Source organism: Anas platyrhynchos, chromosome 4 (genome assembly GCF_047663525.1).
Source record: "Anas platyrhynchos isolate ZD024472 breed Pekin duck chromosome 4, IASCAAS_PekinDuck_T2T, whole genome shotgun sequence".
Taxonomy (NCBI): domain Eukaryota; kingdom Metazoa; phylum Chordata; class Aves; order Anseriformes; family Anatidae; genus Anas; species Anas platyrhynchos.
The window spans coordinates 47,386,141-47,410,764 of NC_092590.1; the positions used below are offsets into that span (position 1 = coordinate 47,386,141).

General features: G+C 37.0%; 1 protein-coding gene and 1 long non-coding RNA gene across 2 annotated transcripts in view; one reads left to right on the forward strand and one right to left on the reverse strand.

Moving 5' to 3' along the window:
- Positions 1 to 24,624, forward strand: part of PDE5A (phosphodiesterase 5A) — a 130,332-nt gene that overhangs the window by 19,573 nt on the left and 86,135 nt on the right. The gene's annotated exons all lie outside the window — the stretch shown is intronic.
- The window catches only part of LOC140002474 (uncharacterized), a 107,532-nt gene continuing 98,635 nt past the window's right edge, over positions 15,728 to 24,624 (reverse strand). The window contains exon 3 of the long non-coding RNA XR_011809153.1: positions 15,728 to 16,125. This is a non-coding gene — a long non-coding RNA (uncharacterized lncRNA). The remainder of the gene's footprint in view (positions 16,126 to 24,624) is intronic.

A 24,624-nucleotide genomic window follows, 5' to 3' on the forward strand; every position in this document is an offset into this window, starting at 1 on the left:
CTGTAAGCAAATAAAGATTCTTAGCCCATCCATAAATATGGATTTCTTAACACCTGCCTTAGTTTTGAGAGTCAGAAAACAAGAATAAAATTCCATAGAAGTTTCATTAGTGACAGATCTTTTAACTGGTGGTCTGCAAAGTAATTTTATTGCTATATTAAAGGGGAGATTGCATTGTAAGTTTTTTTTTTTGTTTGCTTGTTTGTTTAGTAAAAATATATTTGAAAGGAAGGAAAGGGCTAGGATATTTGAAGGTCTCACAAAAGTTTCCACTAATTCATCTGGAGTTCTTGTTGACTGGTGCTTTAAACATGCCAGAATCTGGTAGAGTTCATAATCAGAGCTTTTTTAACAGCTGTTAAGTTGAGTTAAAGAGGGTAAAAGATGCTATTCGAATGTAGATATTGAAATTGAGCCAGATTCCAGGCACCTCTATTCCTTAAAGTTTACAAGTCTGTTTTTGTAAACTTACAGGAGGTAAAGTTCAAATCCATACTTGTGATTAAGTAGGTACAAAAATAACCTTCCAGTTATATATCTGAAAGCCTGTTTAAAATGCAGACTGATGTGCTTCCAGAAGCATCTCACTAAAACTTTAACATACAAAGAAAGTGTGGAGTTACTCCCCATCTTCAACAACTTTCTACATTCCACTAACCCTGTCACATCCACTGTGCCACAGGTGCCTGATCCCTTGACATCAGGATCTTACTAGAAAATACACCTTCTTTCAGCAGGGTATCCTGCATCAAATGACAGGCACCTGGGATAAAGATCACACCATGCTAAACCTTAGAGTTGGCTATGTCCCTTGCTAAGTGTTGGACTGCTAATTGCAGGACTCACTTCCACCTCCAGTAATCAGACAGCACGCTGGTGCTTACAGCCACTGGCCCTCCAAACCACAATTGGGGACAGCTGCTGCTGAGCACTGCTGGTGCTCTTCAGGGTTATCTTCTTGCCTCAATGGGAAGAAATCCTGGAGGATTTGTTTTTAATCCCTTAAAAAGTGCTTTGTAAAGGTTATGACCACAAGGTAGGCTGAAAGAAAATACTCCTGACAAAACCCATTCTTAAATTATTGCCTGCTCTTTGCTAGGTAGGCTGAGTACCCCACCTGCTCTTATTTCCTATTGCTGGAAACTTGAGTACAGTGTATACAGACTTGAGCACATTTCAAACTCAGCATAGCTGCACAAGGTAACTGGTGTTTTCTTAAAAGATATCACTTCAATAGATTAGCAGGTTCACAGCTGAAACAACAGAACATAGTTGCTTGCTAAAGGACATGGAGAATGTTTAACACGTACTACAGATGGCAAGTGACAAAAGACCACGGAACCAAAACTGATTCATTCCGACAGGGTCTTGAATGAAACTGCAGCCCCTGCCAGGAAGCAGAGCTGTCAGAAACCCCAGGGCACGGCTTCTCACAGCCAGCTCCAGTATTCCCCCTCACGTCCCCAGCCACAATGCCACATCACATTGCCACCTAGTGGACACCAATATTTAATACTCAACCCTCAGTCATAGGAGCATAAATAGTTTCAGGGTTTTTTTTTATTAAAAATAATAACAATAATAATCTTACTCTTTTCAGTTCAGTCCCAGACTAAAGCACTGCATATAAGTGCAGGAAACACCCAAACTAGCAACTTCAGCTTTTACTGGTTTGTGAAGGTGTTTGGAAATAATGATTCCTTCTCAAAGTCAAAAACGCATAAAACCGTATAGCTAGCAACTAGATTTTTAATTAACAGATTGTTTTTTAGTTATTCTATCGTGTTGTTGAAGAAATTCCTCCATTCTAAAGCAATACAAAGCTGCTCATAATTAAAACCTGTTTAAGGGCATTACCCCTAAGAGAAAAAGACCTCTGGAAGTTTTAGCACAGCTTCTTACAGCAGCCAGGCAGGTTTTGTGTGAGAAATTTAAGATGTGTGGTACGCATCAAGATTAATGTGTACATAGAGAGGCAGATGCTGCTTGCACTGACACTGTTCTTGCCTCACTTCTGGCTACAAGATGGGATATAATTAAGAACGGAAGTACTGGAAGTTAAAAACAGTAGATGCTAATTTGAGAAAAGGCATCTCTGGTGTATGTAAAAGCTTCCAACTTAAGAATGACATCTAGTCAAGCACAACAACCTGCAATTGGATCTGTATCTTAGCAGTTACCTGATGCCTACATTTTTATCCTACAGGAAAACACTAGAGAAAATAAGTTCACAGGCTTTTACTTTGAAACTTCCATTTCTATCCTGCCTATGGCTCACTAACTTAATGAGGAAGCACACGAAGAAAATGGTTAAGACTGAGAAGAAACTTTTTAAAATAGCCAGAATCCCCTGCTCCACAGAATCCAATACAGCTCTCTTACAGTCCTCTTAAAAGATCTTACAGATCTCTTATGATCACTTCACACCCTCTTTGCATTCTTATTTTGTGAGCTTGCTGGCCCCCAGCCCAGCCCGTCAGAACCAGGTAGTTGAATAGTTGTAGCTTGACAATTGCCAGTTCAGATGTCAAAAAGTGGCACTTTAAGACAGAAAGCCAGCTGCGAATACCGAGTTGTGCAAGTGCCCACTGGAAAGAATAAAATCATAGGTTTGACCATACTTCACCCATTTATTTTGAACAAACCTAGAAAAATTGGTGGTTTTGACTTCAGCTTCAAGAGCATAAATCTAGATCATCTTGACCAGAGCCTTTGATGTCAGTAAAGTCATGCCTAATTTACCCCAGCAGAACTGAAATTAGAGTCTAGCCCAAGGGTAAAAATGACTTTCAAGTCACCCAGCCTGGTCCTCGCCCTGTGCAGGTTTGTAGCTGCACCACTGTGACTCTATCCTTATACCATCCCTTCTTATGACTTGAAGTTTGTCATCATTTCCTTCTAACCACAGGGTAGGAGAGACTTTCAGGGTCAGAGCTGATCATGGGACTCTGGTCTGTGAAGGGAACTTTTCTCCCAGCCTTCTCACACAATAGCATTTATCTGCATTCTCTAATTACATATAACTACAGCTGAGTAAAATCCGAGAAACCCACTAGACAGGATAACCTACATTTTCTTCAAGTCTAAGGAAAGTCAATGAGTAGTTCTGAAGTTAAAAAAATAAATAAATAAATAAGAGCTGTATGTGCTTTGGTGTTCTTAAAACTATATTTTTTCAGGTCAGAAGGACTAATGCAAGTCACACTATTCAGGGAAGGAGGCACTGAGTGACAAAAAAGGAGGATGATAAAGCAGGAGCAGAAGAAACTAGATCAAGTCAACAGAAAGCAAGTTCATGATTGGATTTGGCTGCCAAAATATCCTCCCATATCTCCCTCTCCTGACCTTTAGTAAATTATATCCTATGCTGTTCTGTTTCCCCATGGAGCCATAATGAACATTTACTTTCCTCTGGCTCAAAGAACATGTTCAATAGAGGAAAGCCAAGCAATCTAAAAAAGGTTTTCAGAAACAGACTGACAGATCCACAGTCACTGGTTGCCATACCAGGGTCTTTAGCGAGCATATCCCAGGGCAGATGAGGGTCCGCACTGAGCACATTTCATGATGGCTCCTCCTGGGGGGCACCAAACGGGCTGTGAAACCTCAGGAACCGAAAACGTGACTGGAAAAGGCCACAAGCACCCTGCTCCAATATCAGCAATAGCCCGGCTTGGACACAACAGCTTCCTGAAATCCCTTCCAATACAAATATTCAAAGATTCTACCAACATCTTTAAAATTTCACTTCTTTTTAACCGGAGTTAAACAAGGATAGAGGAACAAAGCCTCTCCAGAAATAAGCAGGGCATTATCAAAAAGCATGCTGTAATAAAATCTTTAAGTGAGTGTTAAGTGAATATTAAACACATAATAATGCACGTTGCTACAGCCAGCAATGAAACTGAACACGACAATCAGGGCAAGACAGTTTAGAACAAATGCCTTGACAATCCATTATTTAAATAAAAACAGAGGATGGTTGTCTACAACACATAGGTTGCCACATGAAAAAGTTATTTCTGAATTTTTCCTACAGCTTGCACTAATTGAAAGTCATAGGAAATGTGAGCTTAGGAAAGCAAGATTAGACAGAAAGCTCCTCAGAAATCACTAGAAGGAAGAAAGTATTCTTAAGCTTTGGTATTTTTTAGCAATTCATCCTAGACTAGGCCTAACTTCCCACCTGGGATTAGGCCTTTCCACAATGCTTTCTGTTTACATGGATCACATACAATGCACAGGGCTGGTTACAGTAGCTCAGGGGCAAAACAAGCAGCACCTTTGTCCAAACATAGTTACAGATTAGGCATAAGACACTATGGTCTGAAATCAGGGTGGCTACCAGCTATTTCACTGCAGGTTTACTAATCCCAGTGCTAGAGAGAGATCAGCTTTATACTTAATCTAAATTACAGAAACCTGGTAGGTATCTTCACAGCCACTACTAATCCACTCTGCCCAGAACTGTGTTACAGTAATTTAAGCCAGGGCTCTAAACTGATTTGTGAGGAACTGGCTATCCTGGATCTGCATTGTGAGGGGACTCCTCTCTTTGGAGAATGTGGCAGTAGCAGTTTACACCAGGTGGTATTTTTTGTGCATGAGGCAAGGTAGCATTAATTCAAGAGATTAATCATAGTCTTGCTCACTTTCTATACCAGGCTTTATCCATTAATTTGTACTTGCAGTAGAAGCTCTGTAAGTCACATCAGTGACTGAGAGAGCTATTGTAAAGTCCTGATAACAGAAAGCTGGGAAGTGCACAAGCAATGATAAAGAAACAAAATCAAGGTTATGGTATCACAAAAGGAACTTTGTCTGCTTGGCCAGAAAAACATTACTTTACAACATAACTTCCTTATTGTCCAGCAAGTGTTTTGCACTACTAATTGTAAAAGTTGCAGAGAAACCTCAATGTGAGCCTACTGCAATGTTAACCATAAGCAAAGATTGCCACTTTGTATGTGCAGTTCAATGAAGTATGAGTCCACAATGCCTTTTCTGCATTTACTATACAGTGCTAGAGAACCAACGGAGGAGTAGAGATGCTGCAACATCATATGCAAGACAAAACTACCCTGCTTCATGTGCAGCACCTGGGATCAAACTTTATGATAAGGCACAAAACCATTTACACCTTATCAATACAACACTAAAAAACAAGCTTCCCAAATCCAAAGCCATTGCACTTGCTTCCTGTGAATTTCTGCCTAAAGGTCATTTCTGCCTTGATATCAACAGAGATACTGTGCTGACATGAGCAGTTGCTCCACATTTCTGGCTGGTTGGACAGTTTGGTTTGCTGCACCAGCCTTTTTAGTTCTGCTTTCTCCTCACGTCTACTCCCCTGTACAGGCCAGAAACTTTTCTGTTTAATGCTAAGCACAATACTTTGTTGGACATTTGTACTCCTGTAATAAACAGTAAGAATAATAGGAAGTCACGTTTGAATCTACATCTGCTTTCCCTTTCTCTAAAGGCTGTGATGGATGGCACTGATAGATTTATCCATAATATGCTGAGCATTACTAGTCTCAGCTGTTCATTCATCTCTTTGCCAGAGGTGATTGCCTTGTGGCAAACACATGCCAATCCCGTAGCTTCTGTAGTTTGCAGCTTGGCAGATTTAACTGCAGTTATTCACTTCTGTAACTCCTGTAATGTAACTTTTGCAGGAAGGTGGGGTAGGCACCTGAGAAAGGGAATGTAGCCTTAACCTGACAGAGCTCATCCGTCACAGCCAAAAAGGTCAACTTTGTCATAACAGAGATTTCAGATATGCACCCAAAACAAACAAAAGCACCTTCTGACATGAAGCTACATGCAAACTAAGAATGGATTCTCCCTATTTTCTGTTTGATCACTAAGTATACTAAACTTATTTTTTCTCCCTGCAGTATTTCCCATTACAGGTTTAAGGTGAAAAACAAGCTTAGATTTCCATTTCAAGCACCCTGATGTTCTTCCTATAGTACAAGTCAAACTGACCCTATCCCAGTTAATAAATATTTCCAGTGTTGCTGCTCTCTCTGTATCCTGCTTAAATGTAATGACACCACAGCAACAGTTCCCGGCACTCCAGAGATGATGGGAAAGTATAAACAGCGCTCCATCTGCAGTTCATTTGCTATCACTATAAAAAAAGAGCAAAACAAGCCTTTGACTGATGGTCGGTTTCCACAGTTCAGTGGCAACAGCTTTGCAAATGAACTATTTCAGGCGAGAGCTGGTGGCAGTTATTTGATAAAATGCAGCAGTTCTGATAATATGTGGATTTTTCTATTATCTTTTTTTTTTTTTTTTTTTTAACTTGGACTTTGTAAATGGTAGTATTCAAGGACAAGCTTGCTAGGTCAAATTTGACCCAGGTTCTGAATGTGTAAAAGCTGAGAGGTAGAGATCACTGCAGGAAAGATTAATGACACTATAATCATGAATTTGTGCAGCTACATAGCTATGCACAGAGAAAAAGCTTTGTTTGGAGGCATGGTAAATGAAGTCTGGGTATGTTCTGGGGATACTTTGGTTCCTTTTTCAGTATGGAGATATTTTATCTCAGAGTTATTCAAATACACTTGGGTTACTATATGCAGGCTTTAAAAATTAATATTTTCTTTACTTCTGCCTGATGATCAGCAGTTTTGTAATTTCCTGTTATCATCAAAATGCACTCTATTTAACATTACCCAGCTAACCTGCACTGAAAGATTCTCATAATATGCCCAACTGACCCCTTCAATATTATGTTTTTCATGCTGTTGCAATGTAATCAGTGTGTGATATTTTTAATTATTATCTTTCCAAATGTGTAAAATTGAACTCTGATTCTCCTGAGCAAAAACATTTTATAGTTCATCAGTCGTGATGTATTAAATTGTAAAGAACACAGCTCTTGCATTAAATGGTAAGAACACCTTAATCAATTTGGGACTACATTCTTACCTTGTGAAATCAGCTGAAACTCCTCTAATATCATCAGTGCACTCATTTACATCTGCTGAAGAGCTGGCATCTGAGGGAGGCAGGGCCATGCAGTAGAGGGAGGGTAGGAAGAACAGTTGATCTCATTGCCCACTGTATTGAGTAATTACAGGGGTCTTGAACCTCAGGCCAGTGGGACAGACCTTGATAGGCAGGGTATGGTAGTCTCTACTTGTATTACTAATTCCTTTGTAGCTCTGGGCACCTCACCTGATCATTGTCAAAGTTTTGGTCCAATATTCAAATTTGTTAAGTATCTGTAATCAAAGTCAGACAGGTCTTCATGTATAGGTGCTTGATACACAGCTGGTTAAATTCAGCACTAGGGATGAAATCACTTGACTGAAATTTTCATCTCCTCAGTGCTGCGTAAATACCACCCGAGTGTCACTATGAGCATCTGCAGTTTTGAAGGTTCACATAGAAACTGGCCTCTGCAAGGACAGAAACTATTTCTTCCCTTTGACTTCAATTCTTCCTTCATTTGCAGCTGATCTGGTCCCTGCAAAAACTGGAAGGTGAAACTCTGAGATTCTGTTAAGAGATTTTTCTCTCTTCTTCCTGTCATTAAACAATTTCAGTTTCAGCAATGTTAGGCCCAAGAAGCAATTCTGGAGGAAAATGGATTGTAAGAACATGACCCAAATGTTCCTGACTTCAATGAAAAATTCACTGAATTCAGTCAGACATGTTATTTGATGAGCCCTTCTCCTGTCTTCCCTGTGTTTCCAGAGGTGGATAAATAATTCAGTCAAACATAAACATAATCACTTTTGAAATCTGCTGAATAAAGGAGTCTTCCTCCTGATCATACTCTGGGTCTCAGTTTATTTCAGTGGAAATACTTTGTGATTAAAATACTGAATATTACAAGATTGCCATCACATTCCCAGGTCAGTCTGTGAGAATTGCTCCTCACCTTCAGGCTCTAAGTCTCCAAAGTTCCCAGATATTCATGGACCTTTTTTCTGTTCACAATAGACTGGTCTCTTCATTAACTCCTGCTGTGCTCAGATCTTTCATCTACAGAATGGTAGTTCTCCACATCACCATGGTGTGGAAAGCATGAATCCAAACACTCCTCAGGTATTATGAAGAAATAGTTTTATAGAGGCTGCCTGCACAAATATGCCAGATGTGTTCAGAGTTTATTGTCCCTTTTAGCCCTCACTGAACATATATGTCATATAATGTGGCTGTAATTACATATTGGCATTCCACTCATGATTGGACCTGCTTCTACTCCAAAATAATACAGGAAGGTAAAAAGCCTGTTCACGTCTAAAAATCAGTCCTGCTTGGCCATTTATCTCTCTGGTACCTTTCAGAGCTCCTAATTCAAAGCTTGACATTCTCTACTAGTTCATTAAGTGAAGTATTTATTGTACAGCTAGGAAATCCTGCATAATTTGGTCTTTAATTGTAGCCTTTCACCCTTCCTTTTCACAATGACCAACTGGAATTGCATTTTCTGTTGTTTCTAAACCATTCATTCATTCATGCTGTCCACAAGGATATAATCTGTCATTTCCAGCTGGGAACCGCTTGCAGCAATCCCCTGTTATACACACCAGAAATTTAGCAGTATGAATGAAAGCAGTGATACATATTAATCAGTATGCCATGTTTTTTCTGGGTATGAAATTTCAGAATATCCGCTAAATTGTAAAGTTTGTTTGTAACTTCATCTACCTTTCCTTTCCTCATAATTATTTACATGGGACCATTGGGAGACAGCATGTCATAATATTCTTTCATACTTGCAAACCACAAACTAGAAGAAAGCTGAGCCAGGACTAATGCAAACAGACAGAAACAGATAAGTACATCTGGCTATGAATAAACAGCAAGTTTTTTGCTTCCTCTCCTGGAAACTTTCTTGGATTGTGTTCCACCACAGTTTATTCTTCTAGAGACAAAATGGCCTGCTTCAGTAGTTGCATAATATTGTAAAGCATCCTCAGATTCAGGCATCATAAAAGACTTAAAAGTCCACGAGCAAAACTAGATCTATTTCTAGAGCTAATGACCCATCATTTGTATAGATTAATATTAGGTAAAGAAAATAATAAAATAGACATAATCAGCTCTACCTATACAAAAACAACACTAACAGGGGTGAGAAGTTAAAATTGAGCTAGCTGAGTTGAATCCACACTGTGAATGGCCAGGTTGGTCCCCCACACAAGTTGCTTTGCACACCTGCAATACTATCTGTGTTGTGGAAGGGACAGTTTGGGGAAATATCCATAACAAATCAAATCACACTGGAAATGCCATTTGCCTGTTGAGCAGAATGGATAAACTAATATTAGAAACCTCCACTTTAATTTTTCCTGTCTCCATTCCATGGTAAATTGTTATCTATTTATTTTTAAGTACAACAAAAGGTTGTACTTTTCCACAGCTATTCCAAATGTAGTCATTCATCCTTTTTTAACAAAGTTACAAAAACATTCACTGTGGAGTCTGAGGGATGGTAAACAGAAATTGATTTCAGATTTAATAGTAATATTTGTCATAGATTAGTAGATATTTTCAATTATTTCTACTGACTCCTCTAAATCTATGTTCCAGAAAGAGTTCTCAAAGAGATTTTTTTTTTCCCAAAAGTAATGATTTTTCTCTAAATTCAGGCTGTTATGTTCAAGCCTGTAGAAAAAAACTGTTACAGATATCTAAAACAAAAACATATGTTTTCTATTTCTTTAAAGAAAAAGTTCTCTCTTTTCAGTTGCACTTTTTAGTGTTAAAATTAAATACTATATTGCAGAAAAACAAGGACTCTTTACTGGCTAAATGCTACCAAAAGATAAGATCTATTTATCACTTACAATTTTAAGTGGCATGTATATGGTCTTTATTTATTGAGTTTTGTTATTTACAGTCATTCAACAGTTACTTATAGAACTTAATTTTGCAATTTTCTCTGTTATGTTTCTCAGTTGTATATCTTATCTCTTTCCTAACTGAAAGGACTGAGCTTTCTTACAGAAAGGATTTCCATAGTTTATTTCCAAAGCTTTCGACAGCACTCTAAGTCTGTTCAATTCATCCGCTGTGTAAATAAACCAGCATTTCAAACAAAAGATGAAAGTACTGCTTTTGCAGATATCCTCCCTGTATAACCATTTAAAATAGAACCAAGAGTTATTTTGCTTTCATCACACGAGCTTGCAAATAAAAAACTTTTAATGTGAACTTTGAGCTACGAATACTGATCTATAACAGGGTCTGTCCACAGGTATTGTCACTCAGGCACTGGTAACTTTCCCAAATTTGAAAGAGCTTTGTGTAAGATTGGGAGTTTTTTTCATCAGATGGCCTTGAATGTACTGGGCTTACCTGCAGGAAGGGACCAAAGGTAGAAGTTAACTATATTGGATGGTTTTACATTTGTCTTGTAAAAAACTTACTTTCAGCTGCATTTACCCACCTCAAACAATGAGCTTACTATAAATCTATCTGCCTCACTATGGCAGTAAATCAGACACTATTTACACCCAGAGCTTTGAATACTTACTGCCTGGTAACACCAGACAAGACCAAAGAAGAAGAAAAAAAAAAAAAAAAAAAAAAAAAAGGAGCAGTTCTTAGGTCTTCAAGTTAGTGCGTTTCCCCATCATGGAAAGTTTTTCAAACAGGTATTGCTTATTACTTTAAGCTACTGGGTTTGAGACTGATAATCAGTGAAATTAGTGATTTGAAATTTGGTCTGAAGAATTTTGCCAAAGCTGGTACTGAAGTTTTAACGGCTTGAAAATAATGAAAGGCTAGCATATGCATAGATTATTGTAAATAAATAACATGGTATATCAGGAAGAACGAAGAAGGAGAGTGATGATAGTGAAAGACCAAAGTTGTGGGCTTTTATTTTTTTGCTGAAAATGTTTTGAGAAGGTAATTTTCAGGAATTTAAAATAACAAAGAAAAACTACATTTCCCTATTTGCACTCTCATTGAGGGTTTAATTCTTTAAGGTAAACTTAGTCTGATGAGATATTTTTCTAAGGAATTTATTCCATTAAGGGGGAAAGAGATAAATGCCCCAAAAAAAGGGTTTAGCACAGGCATTCAAGCTCTGCCATTGGAAAGGCTAAGCAGCAAGCTAAACAGATCTTGAATGTCAAGTCACTTTCTTCGTTATATTTCCTTGTAGTTAGGCTTGGGTGAACTTCAGAAAATTGAAGTGTGTGCATACATGTGTCCTTCTGTTTATGGAGGGTGCAATAACTCTGTATGAGCTGACATACTATGACAGAGAATAAATGCAAAACTGTATAAACAGATTTCATTGCAATTGGTAGTCCTTAGGCAAAACTTTCTTGTATCCACATACTGCCAAACTCAGTAAAGACAGGATTTAACAAAGCTCAATGTAAAGTCCAAAACAAGGATCTAATTCCATTTTAATGGATATTATATAAACCCAGTATACAAGAATTTCATTGCTAATCTAGAAGAAAGATCAAGATCTGGAGTCCTTATACAACTGTAAAATGCAAGTATTGAGTTCAGCTTTCTGCAGATCAAAGAATGTGCTACTTTGTGATTATCATTTTTAAAATGCTTTTAATTAATCTCAGAACAAGCTGCAGCTAAAGGTCATGATTTAAGCGCTTTAGACTGCAGAGATGCAGCTCCAAGGAAAAGTGTGTTTTTGTGTTGCTAGGGGAACCCTTCATGTGTGATGGAAGCAGTAACTCTCTGAAAAACAAGAAAGAAAGGGTAAGTAGGTATTGTTTAATAAAAAACATGAAAAGATTAAATCAAGATACAGAAAATCATTACACGTAAAAAAAAGGGACAGACAGAACACTTTAAAAAGCATTTTAAGAGAGTTTTTAAATATTTAATATTAATAGTTTTAAAATATTTATTTGTTAAAACTATATTTAATTATTCCAAAGGAAGAGTTTAGACTAGAACTGTTGCCAGAGATTGCTTAATGAAATAGATTAATGGTGCCCTGAAACAACCTCAGAAGGCTGGTGCTGTGTACATGAAATCAGTGGAAGGGTGCAGACTGTAGACTTTCCATGACATTTTCTTAAAATCCAGTAATCTGTGAAACTTTCCTGGCTTCAAAATTTGTCATTAATCAGATCTCAACAAATCTGTCAACTTATATGCACAGTTTTGCCACATTTTACAGTAATCTTCTCCACTGCCAGGGTGCTTTGAAAATCCCTCTGAACTGAGCCTTAAACAAAGACTTTCTCTGTCTGATGTGGATTGAAATCACTGCTCTAGATCATCACTAAAAATTATAGGGACAGGGTCTCAGCTGACCTCTGCCTATTTGTATCCACTGAGCCATAATATAAGGACATAAAACTATTAGAGAGCATCCAAAGGAGGGCTACAAAGGTGATAAAGGGCCTGGAGAGGAAGGTGTGTGAGGAGCAGCTGAGGTCCCTTGGTTTGTTCAGCCCAGAGCAGAGCAGGCTGAGGGGAGGCCTCATGGCGGCCTGCAGCTCCCTCATGAGGGGAGCGGAGGGGCAGGCGCTGAGCTCTGCTCTCTGGGACAGCGACAGGACCCGAGGGAACGGCATGGAGCTGGGACAGGGGAGGGTCAGGCTGGGGGTTAGGGAAAGGTTCTGCACCCAGACGGTGGTCGGGCACTGGGACAGGCTCCCCAGGGCAGTGGTCATGGCACTGAGCCTGGTAGAGTTCAAGAAGCCTTTGGGCAACTCTCTCAGGCACAGGGTTTGGTTTTTGGGTGGTCCTTTGTGGAGCCAGGAGTTGGATTCAATGGTCCCTGAGGGTCCCTTCCAACTTGGGATATTCTGTGATTCTGTGAAAGCTGATCAATGGAAATTAGTATCAAGTAAACAAGTTTTTAAACAGCCTTAGTAGATCTGTGTAAATACTTGAAATTTTGGCCAACTGATAACACTTGCAACGCTTGGTGACACTGAAGTATTAAGTAAATATGGCAGCTCCATTAGGTAGCATGTCAAATTTTTTTTCTTTATCTTGAACAAATTTATCTAAAAACAGAAATTTTCACTTGTCGAAGGGAAAAGAAGGACTAATCGGGTATCTTTGTGCAGGCCTTTTTATTACAGAATTACTTTCTGACAATTTGTAGTTTAGTAAATAAGTTTAATAAACATATATGGGAATTTGTCTATATCATGAATATTTCTGGGAAATAAGCTTTACGGGTAGGTAAGAAATAATGATTTCATACGTATTATATAGGATATACATATAGTTAGAAAATGCAAAGCAAGTTGATACAGTGGGAAAATTATTCGTAGATAGGCTCTTGCTTAAGAATTCATACACCTGTTGCAGAAACTATGAATTGTTATATGTGAAGAACAAAAATGTGTGAAATGCCTATAAAAGTATTTAGTAATTTGGATGTTTCTCTGCACTGTATACTTCACACAAAGCTTAGATGTCAAGGAATACTCCACTGAAGTAGTGACAAAATTATGAAAACTATTACATACTTTTTAAGCCCACTGATATCTTAGTTAGATTGTCCATAGAATTTAAGTCAGCAGCCATAAAATACAAAATAATTTATCAATACTAATTCCCCAGTAGTATTTCTATGCACAGGCCTCAGGTCTAGTTGTTGCATTCCCAGATTTTTCTTCTGACAGTGGGATTATTACAGATATTGACAATAGCATATTAAAATGCAGACTAATAAAAAAATGGAAAATAATAATTTTGGAAAGACTACTTGTCTTAATACAATAATATTCACTATTTGACCTTTTTTCTTCTCATGCTCAAGAAGAATAGAACGTCATAAACAAACTTCCATAGGGACAAACTATATCATAGATAATCTCTTTTGAGAATAGCATGCTTGCAATAATATACATGAATTAACTTACTGTAATTTATGGTATGTAGGACTAGGACTTTTTAGTGTATAACCCTGCATTAAATTATGTGGCCCAATGCATCAGACTTTTCATTCTAGTAAGTTCAATGTATACTAGACATTTGCAATAAGTGTTTACTTTAAAAGCCTCACAGAAGAGGGCACAAAACAACATTCTTTAGTTTTCATTATTCATGACTTGTTCCAGCTTAAATCATAATTTTCTTTCTGCTTCAATCTGTTTAGTTTCACATTACATTTCATGCTTCAATAGCATTAATAACAGAACATTGAAAGCTAAGGCATATTTTAGTTGAGTTTACAATAAAGACCAAAGCATAATCCATAACAGTTGCCATTCATGACTGCATTGTTCCAATATTATATTTCTATAATTGCATTAACTTTCACAGTACTACACCAGCATGTAACCAAATAGCACATTGGTGGCTAAGGCCTGGAACAGATGGGGTTGAGCCAGTTCCCCAGCTGTTATGTGCCAGCACTGCTCTGTTGAAACCAATGCAATTGCAATAATATCAGCCAAAGATCTGCTCCACTGGATCATATTCTGATGCATTTGAATCAATATATATACCTCTACCAATACAACATGCATCATGAATGGCATAAAAAGAGGCTGTGAAAACAATTGTACAGTGCCCCAACACAGGTCAGCTGGCCGAATAGCACATCCAAACACACATCTAGTCACACATACTTAGGAGAGGAGCAAAAAATCTGCAGATGTATATCACATGTGCTTCCTCATGTAAGGGTCCATCTTTACTGCGAGCAATTAATGAACTGGAGACCTCTTGATGTACGGTTTGCATCCAGCTCATCATACTTTGTACCCACTGATATTCCTACCCTCATTGCATTTTTAATGCTTTATGAGCCCATTTCTATTTTTGACTTCCACAACATCCAGTGGCGATGACAATAGGAAAAACAGCTCTTTTGTATGTATTTTTAATGAACTGCTTGACATTTTCATTAAATCCTCACTAGTTCTCATCGTAAACACTAAATAATAGGTCCCTCAATTCCTTAGCAATCTATTTGCCTTTCTAATCTCCCTTCTACATGGATATACCTTCAGAGCACTCTGTGCAGGCACCCTCACCTTTTTTTCCCTGAGTCCCACTGAACATAATTCCATGTTACACAAGCCTGACTGCTCAGTGCTTTACACCTTCTATAATCATTACAACATACAGGGCAAATAAAGTACAGACTGGTTGAAAATCAATCCTGATTCAACAGCATTTTATACCCAAATGCATGACATAATATATGTTTAATTATACAGGAACTGACCACAGCTTGATAGAAATCTTCCTGTCTCTAGTAGCATCAACAGAGCAATGTTAATTTATACCAGATGGACATCTGGCCCAGCCTGTGTGAAGAAACTGTTGAGGTAGAAATTTAATATTTAAACTAGTACAAACCTACAGAATTCTGCAATGAAATTAAATTTGGATACAGGATTAGTTATACTTTGATTATCTATTAAAGAAGCCCTATTTTTACAGTAAACAGAAAATTGAAAATAATTTGAATCAAAATTTTTTCTGCTTATGTACTGTCACTTTCATGACACTTACCCTAAGTGTATTTATTATTAAAGTGGATGAGTGACATAACTCAACAAGGTGAGAAGAGTAACCTGGCACCTTGGGTTGCTCTCCTGTTTTTCTACAAAAACTAGGCAGAGCCACAGTCACAGCCAGCCAGTCACATGCATGTTTACATAGAGATGAATTTTGATACATTACAATGCCCTTGAGAAGCCATAAAGCCTGAAAATAAGGGAATGTGAGAATAAAATATTCACCCACTAACCACAACTAGGGGGTTTATGATTCTAGAGTTGTTGAAGATACCTTTGGGACCAAGGGTTGAACTAAGCCAGTTTTACCAAGAAATAGCTTATGCAGCAGTCTTTTTGCCCTTCTAACTCCCCCAGTTCTTATGATGCTTTTCTTTCCCCCTTTTGCTTTCTTCCTTCTTTATGTCAGGATATGAGAAGGAAACACTGAGAAGCTGGAGCTTAAATTATAAGACCTGGTTTGGGTATTTATGGCTGCTTTCAGAAGGTGGGAGAGCTGCTGAGGCCAGATGCCCAGTACATGCTTGGTGATTGAAAAGCATGTAGGAGGAAGCTTGCTACTTACTGCCTTGGCTTTCCACAGTAAGCCTGGTCTCCCTACATTCACTGTAGTTTCTGTATCTTTTCTGCTGCTGCATCTAAGTGATCTCTAGTTTTAAAGTCTGGCAAAGACCTGAAAAAGAGATAAACAGCATAACATAACTGTGAGCTGCTTTTATTAATTTTCACCAGGAATTCTAGAGATTTAATTAAATTTCTCCAATTTTCGCCATTGCCAGGAAGTGTGAAAGAACAGAGAGTGATCACCTGAGTTTCCGCAGTTCTTCCTGGGCACTGACTGGCAGCACAGTAATGCAATACAGTGCTAGGGGAGGACATGTTGCAGGCAAAGTCCTTCAGAGAGCCAGAGAATACAACAAAGAGAATACAACTTCACCCCCGTAGTACTGAATGTTGATCACTTTCTCCTCGTATTATTTGACTTGGACTAGTCTGGCTTGTTTTTTCAATGCAGTGATAATTGGAACATTTAAATCATGGCTCTAAGCAGCATTTCTCCATAGTACGATATCTAAATACCATTGTTCTATATCCAGCTTACGCGTATTCTGATGAAAAATATGTTGCGGAAGGACAGTATAGGGAAAAGCAAAATGCATCCCTCATCCAGAAGAAAGTAATCATTCTTTCGATATTTCAATATTAATCTGTCATAGTCTCTTTGTGCGCATTTTATTGTCTGATCAATGGGGAACTCTTGTAGACCTATCAACAGATTTCCTGAAGCTTGGAAATGAGGCAATCATGGACTTTAAGTGTGACAATGTACTAGCAAAATGGTGAGGATTGTAGAACGGTGTAGATACTAGATAACAAATTGTTTATCCATTTTACAAAATGCCAGTGTCTGGAACCTTTATAGAGATGATGAAGCACTGAAATATGAGCAGTTTGATAACCTTATTTTTAAGAGTGGGCTTGAATCAAAGATGTTGAAGCACAGATGAGGATTTCATTCTGTAGTAATATCCACTTGATACTCCTTACCAGTTGTTTCTATTCTTTCTGGAAAGGCATCTTCTAGATAAACATTTCTGCCAGTTTGTCCTTCAAAACCATCTATCAGGCATTAAGCTCCTTAACTTCACAATTAACAAAGCTATTTGTGATACTGAAAAGCATTCTATGCCCATATTTTGTTAAACCATGTTTTTATCATTGAGCATGATCACTTGTATTATTATTAAAGTAAATACCAGAAATTATATGAAGGCATTGTAGAGATCAGGAAAAAAAATATTGAAAGATCCATGAAAAATGGCTTTCCCTTTGGATGATTTGAACAGTTATTCTGCTGGGGCTATCTCTGTCTATTTCTTTTTGTAAGACCTCTGGACCGAAGACATCTTCCTGAACTTTGTGGAATCATACCCAGACTGCTAAAACTAAGGAAAGATTAAGTGACAAGACCTGTGCCTGATCAGCATTCGAGGTCCCTTTTGAAACAAATCCAAAACAGTTCACCATAATGTAAAAAAGCCCATAACTCTATTATGATAATCCTATGTCATATGTTATGGAATGATTCTAAGATTCCCAGTAAGCCAGGTATATGCGATACAAAAGAGCTACATGAGCATGAAATAATGGACCAAGGTCTTACCAGTTGCTAGGACCAGACAGGAAATCTATGTAAATTTCACCCATTTTTGTGTGATAAGAGTGATCTTGCAATGATGCACTACACATAGTCCAACTAACAAAAACCTTACATGCAGATGTTTGTTTTGGTGTAGCAAATTGGCAAGAGGGTCAAAGAACCAACAAGATGGACAAGAAAGCCACGGAAGAAAATAAGAAAGGAATAGAGGGAATATGAAGTTAAGAATATCTATATATATATTTAAAAAAAAAAAAAAAAAGCATGAATTATAATTCTACTCATCTCAAAGAGTTTATTTCTGGCCCTTTAACCATAAGATTTTTCCAATGATAATATAGTATAAGCAGTAATAAGAACTTCATGAATGATGTTGCAGACAAATTATGGAAAAGAGATCGGATCCTTTGAGTTTTGAGGGAAATTTTTATGACACTGTGCTTGTGTGCTGAATGCTTGTCCTACTATTCATGTCTCTATGATTTTCTTATGTTTATGAAACATTATCATTCCATATAACCAAAATTAACATTAGTTTATTTTCTGCCCATCTCACATTTTACACATAAACACAGAATGAATTTTAATGTTTTGTTTAAATCTAATGAACTCAAAACCTATCAGTGTTAAACCAATGGAAAAAAGTGTTAACAAAAATGTCATCAATTATTTACATAGTCTACAGAGAAACCTTGTGCTTATATGGTGGTAATATTTAAAAAAGAAAACTGTTTCATCTAAAAAATAACAAACAGTTGATAGAGGTTCTGAGAAAATTATCTTCAAGTTATCTGAATTTAATCCATGAACCAGTGCAGAACTTCAGAATGGAGTACAGCAGACTTTGGATAGCAGACCTTGTGCATTATCTAACTGCTTAATTTAGTCACTACATTCAAAAACATAGGCTCTTTGGTGCATACAATATAGTGTCCTGTTTTGTTATATTTGTATAAATCACAAGTGTTTAAAGTAAAAAAGTTCTAAATACAAAGTTTGTATAAGGACTAATCAGTATTTTGCTATATATTATACATTCAGATAGTAGTTGTTCCATAAAAAACAAAATATGCAATTATCCTGAAAAGAAAATGCAAAGGATCTGTTTTCAATTTTAGGTTCTCTAAATATATTTCTGGGAACTATATTACTTTCAGGAACTATGGGTTAAATGGGAGGAAAAACAGGAGCAATGAACTTGATTTGGCAGTTTAACATTGAGTTCACTGATTTCAGGAATAGTTTCTTTTCCACCAGCTGAAGACTTTTCCAGTGAGAAAAACTCATTGATATAGTAAGAACAAGGAAGAGCAATGGCTTCTTACAGTGGAAACTCAGAACAGTAATGACTGTTCTGTTTTTAACAGAAAATTTTTTAATTTCATGTTTTGAAAGGACAAACATTTTGAAAGCATATTTCCAAAATACATCTGCAAAATAGCTTACCATTCTCCTTTAGTCACTGCTTCCATGAGACTCAGAGCATTATGCTTCATGGTTACTCAACTCTGTGCAGAAACATTTTCCCACAAAAAGACTGGTAAAGTGTTTTGCAAAAGCCAATGTGGAAGTACATCTCCAGTATGGATCCCTGACGTCTTTGGAAATGACAGAAACAGTAAAATCCGAAACAGATCATTTCTTCTGATCCAACATTGCTCAAAATGATTTCAAATTGTACATAAAGTATATGATATTCATGACCACAGGTCAGTGCCATTATTATATATTTTTCTAAACCTATGATTATGTTATCAGCTGCCAAAGCCATGTCTGACTGTGGCTGACATGCACTGTCCTAATTTTTTTTGGATGACTAATACGGGTGCTTCAATGGCAGTTCTAGTGGGAAGGAAGATCTGTGAAAAAGCCCCTCTGGCAGATACAGACATAGCTATAGATGCTAATTTGTAGTCACTTTAACACTCAGACGAAGAAATCTGCTAGCTGTGAGCTGTCTTGACAATAGAAAGCAGACTGAGTTTCCATAAATGTTGAAAAACACCTGAAGAAATATATGTTAGTAGAGAAAAAAGCAGGTCTGTCAGTGCCCTAATGTATAAGGGCCTACCCTTGAGATCTTCAGTTGTGAAAGTTGCTATTTTTAATGAGTATGACAGACAAAAGTCTGTCTATATCATACAGGTAAATTTCTATACCCCCAAAAAAGTATTTTCTGCAATTCCTTTTCTTTTGCCTAGAAAGCTTTGAAATTTTAGCTGTGCAAGATGGATGAATGAGGACATATTCTTGTCTTTAGAGCTTACAGCATCTCAATTAAAGTGAAGATATTTTTCCAGAAGAATGTGTTATGTATTTAAGAAAAGAAGTTCACTCTGGGGTGACAGAGATCAACATTTTCTTTCCTGGAAGAAGCTTTGTTTAGTTTCCATTAAGTAATGAACTGCTAAAAGATTTGCTGCTATAAGAATCCAAAAAAAGACACCTTAAACACATTAAAGCAAAGCATTGTCCTGTGGGACAGTTGCATAGTACAAGTTGGTGCCAGTAGGCACTCTGTCGCTGATATATGAACTAGAAATAGCTAACACTGAAGATTTGTTCCAGAAACATTCTTGAGAAAATTGTTTTCCTGAAATACATAATCATGCTTATTTTTTTTACATTCCAGTGTTTTTACTGGTTTGGTAGCCTTGACAGGAGGCATGAATCACAAACTTACAAGAAGACAGCATTCTGCATTCCTTTCTGTGGAAAAGTCAGGCCTTAATGATTTTTGCAAGATAGACCAAGGGAATATGCAACATGAACATTGCTTGCTTGACATTCATCTACATAAAAATGAGAAGACAGGATACTTCTGCAGTTAGAGCTACATATAGACAATAACAGATGACAGTCCTGTCCAAACAATGTTTTTTATTCTTTACTTAGTTGGGTCATATCTTGTTTTATAAAACCAATCATTATGGAATACTCTGTGAAGTACAGTACTGGTACACATGAGTGAGAATGACAGAACAAAGAGGCAGTAGAGACGGCTGAATTTCATGTTGAGGAATTGTCTCTCAATATACCTTTTTCATTCAAAAATTACTCAGTATTTCATTACTCGTTATTTATTTCAACAAGATAACTAATGTCAACCCATAACTATCTGTGAAGATAATTTTTCTGAGTGCTGAATATACACAATTTAATATACAATGAATATATACAATTTAATATCTGAGCTGTTTGCTCAACTTAGCTTCTTGATATTGTTTCCTCTTCCTGACTGGAAGGTCTTTCATATTTCTAATTTTGTTTGAAACAAACTCTATCTAATCATTAAATTAATTTGATTTTGTAATCAAATTAATCTCAATTTATTGTCTATTATCTCAATAAAGTCTAGCATTCACTTTATGAAAACATATTGTCACAAGAAGTAAATAAAAATGAGTATAAGCATTTGCCAGAAAAATGGTGAATATTTTTGTAGTGTTTTTCTGCTTTGCTGCTATCATAGAGTTGTCTGTAAAATATATCAGCAGTAAGAAAGTAATAAACAATTGACCAATACATATCCATTTATTTAGAAACAGTTACATGGTGAAGATTTGAGCCTATGACTTTGTGTATGTCAGTTAGTTGTATGAGAGGATATGTTTTTTGTCTAGCCACAGTAGAAATCCTTATCTTTAGTTTCAACTTGTGAAAGTAAATTTGTTATTATATCAAGCGATAGGTCCCTTATACATGCATCTTTCTCTAAAACCAGAATTATGTGGACCTCAGAGCAATGTCATTAGGCTTACAGTTCTGCTGTAAGGCTCTTGGGCTTTAACAGCAACACCAAATACCAAAACTTCATGTGTGCTTATCAAGAACTAAGTACACTTGCGCCAAACTGGAAGACCACAGATTTCAGCTCTAAACACATTGTAGGCAGCTGAAGGCTGACAGAAATAAGTACCATTGGCTTCAGTTCTGAATATTCCTTACATAGCCTGGCCCTAAAGACACTCATAGAGATGATGAATATTTTCAGAGGTACCAAGACTCCACACTGACATCCTACACTTTCATACTAGAATAGTTTTGAAGTTGTTTGAGAACAACTTTGAAAAAAAATGTAGATTAAAGCAGTTCTTCCTTGCAAGGGCTTCAAAGGAAGGATGGAAACACACAGACTGTTAACTTCTGCCAGTTCAGCTTGTTGGACCTGCACAATGTGAACAGTACTATTCATTTATGCATTTGCATAAGCATTTTCCTGGGTGAGCACTAGGAAAATATGTTAGCTGTGGAGATGGTAGATCAAGTTCTACACAGATTCCACAGGTATACAGTGTTTGGGTCAGCTGATACCACTTCAAGGTCTCTCTGTATGACTGGGGGAAAAAAAAAGAAAAAAGAAAAAACAAAACAAAACAAAACAAAAAAAAACACTATTACTTGTAAAAGAGCCACAAACATTACTTGTACAAAGTCTGAGACTCCTTCACTTCTTGGCCTTTGTAAGTGTTTGCCAACTCATAGGTTTAAACACGTTATTCATACAGGAGACAACCTGGACCTCAAATCTGTTTCTGTTTTGAATTGGGGTAAGCAACTTAATCCTCCAGGGACAGTTTCAATTTCTGTAAAACAAAGTTTGAAGGCACTATTTTCTCCTACAGGGAACATTATGAATTGAACTAATTAACACTTAACAAGTGTTTAATATTTCAGAAAAACAAGTGCTATGGAGAAGAAGAGTATTGGGATCCTGTTTATGGTAGAATACTTGCATTTGACAAGTAGTTGAGAACTAGCCTTTACCCTGTGCCTCAGCATCTCTTAAGTGCCCTGCATCCTTATCAACATTTTGTTCTCTGTGTCTTCCACATGTATTTACCACTTCCAGACAGCAATTACTTTTATCATCCAAAACTGGCAGTTATCTTACAAGTCAAACTTTGTTTCACTGTTACTCCAAAATATCATGAAAACAAATACTGTAGGTTTTTCCTTGCACTTTTTATTTCAGGCAGACAATTCTCTACTCCCTCTGCTTAGAAAAATTTTGAGTGCAGTCATGGTTCCGCTATCAAACTAGAGAATACTCTGAGTTTTACACTTAACACTTCAGCTACTGTTGTATAGCAAATACTAATGGTGACAGCAATGAAAGGAAACAGCCTTTCCTAGTTGTAAACTCCTGGGTGATCTGCGTGGTATGAAGGTTCTAAATTAAGAACCAAAGCGTTCCATATTTCTGAGTACAAGCGTAAATTAAAAGTAAGCATTTACAAAATACTTCAAGCCCCTGAATAACAGCAGGACATCACAGTCCATTCCACAATCTTTTTTAGACTGGTCCGCTGATGTTTTATATACAGCTGGACATACATCTGATAAACATCCCTTTTTGTTTTGCTCCATATTACTTACATCTTTGTTTTATTATGCAAAACAAAATGCAAACACCTGTAGACTTTCAGAACTTTGAGATCTTCACAAAACTTGCATCCTGTTTTTTATTGCACAATAATTTTGAATATTGAAATTCAATAATTTTGAATTTACTGAGAGGCTGGAATTTTCAGAGTGAATGAAGTCCAGTCACCAAATGTTCAATTTCTAAAATTCAAATACTTATCTGAGTTTGAAGTATGTCATGAACTTATCATTGTACAGTAGAGATCGTTTATGATGTATTCGGTATACAGGCATTATATTAAGCAAACATTTAAATGTGCATACTGACATTATATCAAGAGTATTCAAACTAAAAGAATGTCAAGCCAAACTTTTCAGAATTGTATTCTTTACAATAAAAGCTCTTGAGGGGATACATAACCTCTAAAGACATTACAGTTGCAGTGTCCAGTTTAAAAAACTCCTGAAAAAATATGTCAGAACCAATTTGAATGATCAGCCCTAGATTTTCCTTATCCTGATGAAGGGGAAAAGTATGAATCTTAAATACTTATCATCATTAGTGTTATCTCTGTAATACTGCCTCAAATGACCACATCAATCCTCATAAACCAGCAAAGGAAAATGATCTCTAATATGTGTGCAAAGCCAAATAGGTTATCAAAATTTATATATCGGCATGGAAGGATACATCTAAAGGATTTTGCACAGGGATCAGTCCTGGGTCTAGTGGTATAAAATATTTCACTAGTGACCCAAATAGCAGATGAGAGAATAGACTCATTAAATTTAGAGACAAATGTAGTCTGGTACATTGTAACTACTTCAGAGGACAAAAATAGGATTCAAAACATCTTGATGAACTGGAGATAAGAATGGAAAACTTGAGATATTTTTCATGTTGCAGAAGTGCAAGTACCACACTCATCAATAAGAAACCATACTGAGAGAAAATGGGGAAGAGCTATTGATGGAGAAATTCATTTGGGAAAGGATACAGAAATTAGCTGACCGCAGACCAGATATGAGTTAAAAACGACATGCTGCTGCAAACACAGAAATGGCCTTCTGGAATGCAGATAGGATGCAAGTTTGCAAATCAACTCTTCATTCTACTCAGCCCTGATAAGGCTTTAACTGGATTATTGTGCCTAGGTCAGGGACCACACTTCAAGAAATTTATGTACTGGTCAAAGACAGTCCCAAAGATAGCAATAAAAATGATAAAAGGTCTATAAAATATGAATTATGATAAAATACAGAAAAAGTGGGATTTTTAACCTAAAAGACTGAGGGAAGGCTTGATTACAGTCTTTCAGACACGTAGAAGGCTACTTTATATCTCTGCAGAAGTAACAGGCCAAAATTCAAGCAAGAAAATTCAGATTACATATTCCAAAAAAAATTTTTTTGAGAAGACCATGAACAGCAGAAGAGTTTGACTGAGGTTTTCTGTATCCATAGTGAAGACTTCAGAGCATGCTGACAAGTATCTGTCATGAAGGACCCAAAGGTTGTTGCTTTTGCCTTGAACTAAATGACTTCAGGTCCCTTATAGCCCTATGATCCTGTACTTTTGGCTTGCTCTTTATCCTGTTTAGCTGAAGCACTGAAAGTCATGACATATGCCACATGCAAAATACA